Raw genomic sequence first — 8,059 nt, forward strand, 5'->3', positions numbered from 1 at the left:
CTTCAGCCATGTGTAACCTAAAAGCCCTCTTGGGGCCCATCTGAGCTTCTCCATAAAGATGTTAGAGCAGGAGTACAGTTAGCAAATGAAAAAGCATGTTTAAAAGCACCCATGACTATATTGACTTTCCATAACATGGCGTCATCCATCTTTTCTCACCTGATCCCCCATGTGGGACCCTGCTTTCTGACTACCCATTTGTTATCAGAAACTGGAAGGGGGAGAAAAGTCAACACCTTCGTATATCCAGCAACTTTCTGGCCACCTATACTCTGCCACCTCTCCCCACCCCCTGACTCTCCTTCTCCCCCCACCTTTTACTTAATGCACTGAAACATTAAGTACATTTGAACCCACAGTATCCTCTTCAAGCCTGCTGTGATCGATCAGAGCGAGGCTGGTTAACGTCTCTCTTACCCAAGGTACAAGAGCTATTATTACAGTTGAAAGAAGCTATTGAGATGGATGCCCATCTCCGCTGAAATGGAAACAACCCTACCGTGAGAGCAACGGGCCAGAACTTAAGGATGGAGGCTGACAGCAGGGTCCCTCCAGAGTTATCTGTCCTGCATCCCCAACCAAGAACACAAAGGCAGAGACATAAAGGATAAAGCCAACATGATACATGAAACCCTTGTTAAGTTATGAAGCAATACTCTGCAGACAGATAGTTTGGAGTTCTACTTATAGACTTTTGAGCCCCCTGTATTAGGCTGACAGAGGAGCTCTGTCCTGGGGGATGTCTAGTCTGAAGCAGAGAAGACTTTGGGGAGACAGGAAAGCTGTGTTTGTGCATTTGATGAGCTGTCACAAAGGATTAGACTTGACTTGGGGGGTTGGGGGTAGGGGGCAGTAGAGAATTAAGCACAATGGACTGAAGTTACTGACTTTAGGTTTGACATAAGAAAAAAACTTTCTAATAATTAGAGCTATCCCCAAAATAGAATAGGCTCCCTTCAGAAGTCTCCCCCTCCAAATCTAAATGTCTACTTGTCTGGTATATTATAGAAGGAATTCTTATTCAGATATGGATCAGATTAAGTGGACTCTGAGGTCTTGGCCAACTCTTGTGGTTCCGTAGAGGATCATTTACACACCTCAAAAAACCAAGTACCCACTTCACAGTTCCTTAATATAGCACCGCATGTTAAAGCTGGGAAAAAAATTAATGACGTTTAAATATAATTATTCACATTGATCTATTGATCAGGGATAGAACTTAGGTTACTTTAATAGCACAGTGCACTGTCATGCCTTAATTTCTTCCTCTGTCAAATGAAGGATTTGTACTACATGATTTTTGAAGTTTCTTTAAGAGGCAACATTCTGTGGTTCTGTTATGGCCTATGTTTTAGTGAAGACTGAATGAAAACTAAGTATTTAATAGGTTATTATTCTCTTCACCTGGAACTGTTCAGGATTCTGCATGATCTAAGCTTTGTGTGTCTGCTCAAAGAGGACTTGTAGGTTTTCAAAGTCTGCGAGGGATGCATTTCTTTATACACAAAACAATGATGATAACTTGCTGGTGAGAAAAGCAAACAGTAGATGAGAAAGGTAAGAGGACGGAGCTGACTTATGGATGATTTATGGTGAATTGCCTAATCCCTCTAAATCATGGTTTTTTCATCTAAAATATTGGGATAATAAATATCTGTGGCACTCGCACCTTTCACACAAGCTTCTTCTGGGGATCCAGTGAGATGATGCATGCAAAGTGTACCATAATCCTTAAAGGACTTGATAACTGTTAGGGATTACACATAATATCTAGTGTTTTATTTTTGTCCAGGTTTGTGATTTAATTGGTATAGGGAATTCATTTCCAGTGAGGAAGCTCCCTCTCTGCCAGTGTAGAATGGCCACCAGGGCTTACTGTTTTAGATCCCTGGCGTATTGAGAAGTTAAGTGACTTTCTAGAGTCACAGGTAGTACGTGTTAGAAATGGAACTTGAATCCAGATTTCATGATTCTGAGGCCAGCCCACAAACCATCACATGATGCTGCCTCGCAATATCTTGTATTATACAATATCTTGTCATTTTTAGAAGCCTGAATTAGAGAATGAAGAGGCATTTAATAAGTGCTTATAAAGTGCCAAGCACAGTGCTAAGTGCTAGTTAGGTAGATGAATCCCAAAGTGAGGCATTTCTACCTCCAAAGAGCTTACATGCAAATGGGATAGATATCATATGTAGGGGAATGGTAGCCAGGAAGAGTGTTTTGGTTTGAGAAGTCAGAGGGATCGTGTATGGAAGCATGAGAGAGTTAGATTGACTTGTGCTTTCCCATCATGATGACTACTAATTGGATGATGGTTCCCTGGACCAAAAAGCAGAAGATGGGCAATGTCCAGCGGATGACAAACAGATGGCTAAGGGGGATGTCGCAGTTGGAACTAGCTATAGTGGACCATGGGAGAGGATACTCAGGTGTCCACCAATGAGGAAGGGTACAGTCTCTGGAGGCCTGAGAGTCAGGAAAGGACAAGAGTAGGATGGACGGCAAGAAAACAGCCAGCGTGATAGTGCGATACTTTGTCTTCTCAATCAGACTCTAGACTCCTTGAGGGGAGGAACCGGCTCTCACCCTCCCTTTTTTGCCCATAAAGGGCTTTGCAGCTGATGTTCAAAGACATCTGTCTATGTATAAACACATGCACATATAAGGCATACATGTCATACACGTGTGTTGTATCCAGGACATATATTTAGACTGTGGTCTAAATAGAAATTTATGTATATTAGTTGTTTTATCCATAGTATGTAGCCTAAATATATGATATATGTAGATATATTTTATATCATTTATTGATCACTGTGAAAATCAGTTAATATACACAAATTTGTATTTAAACAAATATATTTATGTGTCCGGATGTATTACGTGTCTGAAATTCCTTGAGCATCCCAACACTACATAATGCTCTGTGTGTGTGTGTGTGTGTGTGTGTGTGTGTGTGACCAAGTTTATGCCCCAATGCCACTTCTTCATTCTCAAATAAAGGGCTACATCTTGTCCAGCTGGATAAGGAAAAGCAGAACCCAAAGCAGGCTTTGGCAGCTGGAATATTTCCTCCTCCAGAGTCCTCCAGAAGACTCATATCTATTTCTCCTATATTCAGCCTTTGCCCTTTCCTATCTCCCAACAAGAGTCAGGAACATTTTTCATGGGCACAGCTGTCTCTGGAGGGCAGGGGCAGTTAGTGAAATGGATACCACGACTCTAATAGCAAAGGGGCTGGGTAACGCCAGGCTCAGATGCACCCATCTGTTGTAATCATTTGGTTCCCTCTTACTGAGAACGGGGAAAAAAACCATAACACACTGGAACAAGCACTTCCCCCATCTTTGTGCATTCCCCTCACAGACTGAAGGTTCTCTTTTAAAAACGGACGTCTTGGAACAGCGGTTGGAGAGGAGTAGGACTTCAGAGGGAGGGCTAACAGCTGTGTCCCTTGCTGAATTTCTCATCAGCTCCTCTAAGACACACAGAGTGGTCTTGCTAATTGTAGCCTTGAAGGGCTTTCATTGAATCAGCTATAGTGACAGAGACAAGGAAATGAAGCCTGCAGAGTTCTCAGGAGATGAAGAAACTCTGGGATATTTACTGCTGTCTGTATCCTGTATCTCTGTACCTCTGCTTACTGCTCAATGGCCATGGGTCAGATCCTTTGGTGATGTCTTGGGTGCTTACCACCGTGCCTGGAACACAGAAAGTGCTTAATAAATGCCTATTGATTTGAGCTAACTTTTATCTGTTCAGGGTTCCTCTCCTGGCTTCTTACTATGATCCTCCCAAAAGCTGTACAATGTGTGAATCAGTGCCTGGCACTCAGGACTGCTCCTTTCTTCCTGGTTTCTCCCTCGGTCTTTCTTCCCACATACTTCTTCACACCTGCTCTGAGTTTTAGTTTGAAAAGAGGTGGGAGGCAGCAAAAATCCTTAGCATCTCACACTGAATAAATTCCTGACCAAGGATTAGGATTGTGTAAGTAAGATATAAAAGAATTAAGAACTAAAGGAGGGGCTGCTAGCTGGCTTAGTGGATAGAAAGCCAGGGATAGAGATACGAGGTTCTGGATTCAAATTTGACCTCAGACACTTCCTTGCTGTGTGACCCTGGGTAAGTCACTCCTCTTTTGCCTTGGAACTGATACTTAATAGCCATTCTAAGACTAAGGGTTCTAGAGAAAAAGAGCTAAAGGAGAAGGAAACCATTAAGTGTGTTGAAAGAATACTAAGGATATGTCTGTGGTATGGAGAAGAATGAGGAGACTTTTTCTTTTAGAACCAGCTTCAGTATACAGAGGATTGATAATTTCCTCAGTATGAACATTGCCTCCACATCCGAGTAGACTGTTTGATGGGTGACAATAGCCAAAACTATTTGTGACTTCAGTGGTTTACCTTCTATTAAAAGTAAGATGCATTGAATCCTACTTTCCAAATAAAACTATTTTCAGAAGTGACTGATTGCTCTTTAGGGAACTGACTGGTAGTCTGTTTCCAGGCTCATGCTTAAAGCCCAACAACCTTGGTAAGACCCACTGGAGTTTGAGTTCTGCTCTTGGGACCTTTGAGAGCCCAGGACTACCTCTACATCACTTTTTTTTGTTTTGCCTGTTGTGGAACTTCTGCCAATGTCTAAAGAACAGAAGGGTCATATGTTACCCATGACCAGGGCTATTTAGTCATTCACAATGTGTTCTGTAGATTATGATAATAATGATATGAATAGGATGGGATCAGTCCCAAAGCAGATATTTCCTGACATCTTAGGATTTTGACTATGAACCCAGAAGCACCTTATGTATAGGGGGAGCCTTTTCTTTTTCTTTTGTATTGCTGCTAGGAAGAGCTGGAACTAAGTATTTGTACACTCTAGGCAGGGTTTGCCTGCATGGATTTAAAATTCACTAGATGTTTTAAGCCTTTACTGATAGCATGTGTGACTTGACTTATAATCCCTTTATGCAGCAATGCAGTGGAATTTTCTGGCATTAAAGTGTGCAATTATAAAAATTAATAGAAGCGGCTCTTCTTCATAGCACTCCACCCTGAGTGTTGTGCCCTAGAAAGTTGCTTACCTACCCTAGATTCCTTGTCTTGGCTCTGATCCCCTGCCTACCCTCCACCCATGCCCCAGGGGCCTTTGTGCTTTTCTGTATACTGAACTTTGAAGAGCAAACAAATGCATGTTAAATGATTTTGATGAAGGTGATGAGAATAAAGCAAATTTATATTTCTAGTTAAAAGTATTGCAAAGACTCTCATTCAGGAGTTCTTGGCCTGTGGTCTGTGAACTTAAAAAATATTTTGATAAATGTATTTTAATATGATTGGTTTCCTTTCTCAACACTATGTAGTTTATCTTATGTCTTTTAAAACATCATTCTCCAAACCCCAAACTCCAACATTATTCTGAGAAGAGATTCATGAAGGCACCAGATTGCCAAAAGGGTCTATGATACAAAAAAGGTTGAATGAAAAGTTAATTCTCAGGCAAATACAGCAGATTTTCATTATGGCCCTGGTAATGGTGATAAGGGAGAACACTACCTGTCCTATGGCTTTCATGTCATGGTAACAAAGCCCATGGTCCACGTGTATGTCCTATATACATGTATACAGGCAGTGGTAAAAGGCTCCTGATTGACAATATTATGGTCTTTGAATTCCTTTGCAATTTTGAGATTCTGTATCCATGATATAAAGATCCTTTATATGATTCAGAAGAAATAAGATGGACATAGATAAATAGATACTGACCTATGTACACACAAGGTCTTCTGTCTTTCTCTGTCCCTTCTCCTTCCCTTTTCTGGGTCTTTTCTACTTTTTCCAACCTTTTAGTTTCCTGGTTCCTTCCCTATTTTCTTCAAAGATGCCTGAGTTTTCCTTTTCTTTGTTTTGTAATTGTTTATTTTTTTTAAAACCTTACTAAGTATTGGTTCCAAAGCAGAAGAGTGGTAAAGGCTAGACAATTGGGGTTAAGTGACCTGCCCAGGGTCACACAGGTAGGATGTATCCAAGGTCATATTTGAACCCAGGACCTTCCATATCTAAACCTGGCTCTCAATTCACTAAGCCACCTTGCTGTCCCTTCCCTTTCCCCCCAAAAAACTCTGTACTAGACTACCATCCTCTAAAGCTAAAATTTCCAAGCAATATATACATATATTTTCAGCTTCCATCCTTTTGTGACTATCTGGTGCATTGATACTGTGGATACCTTTTCCTCCCGGATACTTTCTCTTTTCTGGATTTTCAAGACAGTACCCTGTCCTGATTTGCCTTTTACCTGCCTGGCCACTCCTTCTCAGTCTTCTTTGCTGACTTTTCCTCTATATCTTGTTCCCTAACTTTGGGTGTTCCCCAAGGCTCTGTCTTTGCACCCCCCTCCCCAACTCCTTTCTCTCTCTCTCAGTGACTTCATCAGCTCCCATGGGTTTAATTAGAATCTCTATACTGATGATTCAGATCTATATAGCTAGTCCCAGTCTTTCCCCTAAGTTTTGGTCCTGCATCACCAATTGCCTGTTGGACATTTCAGACGAGATATCCAGAAACATCTCAAACTCCATCTGTCTAAAATACAACTCCTATTCCCCTCTAAACACACCTCTCTCTCCCAAACGTCCTTATTTCTATCCAAGACAGAATTATTCTTCTAGACTCCTGAGTTGGCAACTTCTCATTTTTCATCCCACATAGGCAACCAGTCACCAAATCTTGCAGTTTATACCCCAACATTGCTTGCATCTGACTGTATCTTTCCTCATGCAGGCACAATCTCAGGACAGCTAGCAAACCTTTTCCCCTATTCTTTCCCATCCCCCTCTCTTCAGACTCCCTAATTCTGACATTTTGGGGGTGATCTGGTCTGCTCCCTACAGTGGTATTGTAACAGCAAAGCTTTTTGGTGGTATAAGAGAACAATGCTTCTCAAATTATTAGACAGATCTCTTAGAGGCCCTGTGTCCTCCTTCTGTTAAGTGTTAAGTGACTTGCCCAAGGTCACACAGTTAGTGTCTGAAACTCAGGTCTTGGCACTCTATCCATGCACCACCTAGCTGTCACCCTCAGATTAATTTTCTCCAAATGCTTCTGTTCTTTATAGCACTTCCCACATGAAAATAAACTCACTCCTCTCCATTCTCCCTCCCAAAAAACTCACAAAAGAAAAACCCTTAAATGTCTACCACTGCCCAAGGATCAACTCTAAACTCCTTGTCTTGACATTCAGGGGCCTCATACAATCTGATCTGACACACTTTCCACCAGCTGTATCTCCTAGTACATCCTTTCAGCTTCACTGGGCTTTCTGATTGCCTTCTCGGACATAGCAGGCGTTTTCCTGCCTTCATATACTACTCGCAATATTTCATTTCTAATTGCAATATTTGCTCTGCTCCTTTTTCAGGTTTGCCAAATTCTAGTTATCCTTCAAAACTCAGCCTATCCATCTTCTTCATGAAGCTTTCTCTGGCCACTGCAAAACATAGTCATATTAGAACAGGAAGAGATTGTGGGTTAGTAGAAAGAATGATCTACTTGGAGTCAGCAGATCTACCTTTAAATCCTACTTCTAAAACCTATTAGTTGCATGGCTATGGGCAAGTCACTTACCTTTTTTTAAGCCTCAGTTTTCCTTATCCATTAAATGGGGATAATGCTCAAAGTAATCCTTTTCTGAAAGGGTTGTGAGCATGAAATTAGACGATGTATACAAAGCACTCTGTATAAGGTTACATAATAGTAGTGATGTTAATATTAAAATATCATGTGATAGTTACTGTCTAGTTTAACCTCCTCATTTGATGAGTGAAGGAAGTAAGGTTCAGAAAGCCAGAAAGTGACTTATTCAAGGTTACAAAGTAAGTTAGGGTCAGAGAGCCAGATTTTTAAGCCTGTGTCCTCTAATTCCAAATCTAGGGCTCTTCTTGCTAAACCAGATAGTTCTCTTCTTCCTCTCATCTTAAATACTAATTCACCCTGTCACCTAATTGTATTAATTATCATGTTCACTCATCCATTCATTCAATAATCACTTATTA

The sequence above is a fragment of the Gracilinanus agilis genome, chromosome 2 (assembly GCF_016433145.1).
Source record: "Gracilinanus agilis isolate LMUSP501 chromosome 2, AgileGrace, whole genome shotgun sequence".
In the NCBI taxonomy this organism is placed as follows: domain Eukaryota; kingdom Metazoa; phylum Chordata; class Mammalia; order Didelphimorphia; family Didelphidae; genus Gracilinanus; species Gracilinanus agilis.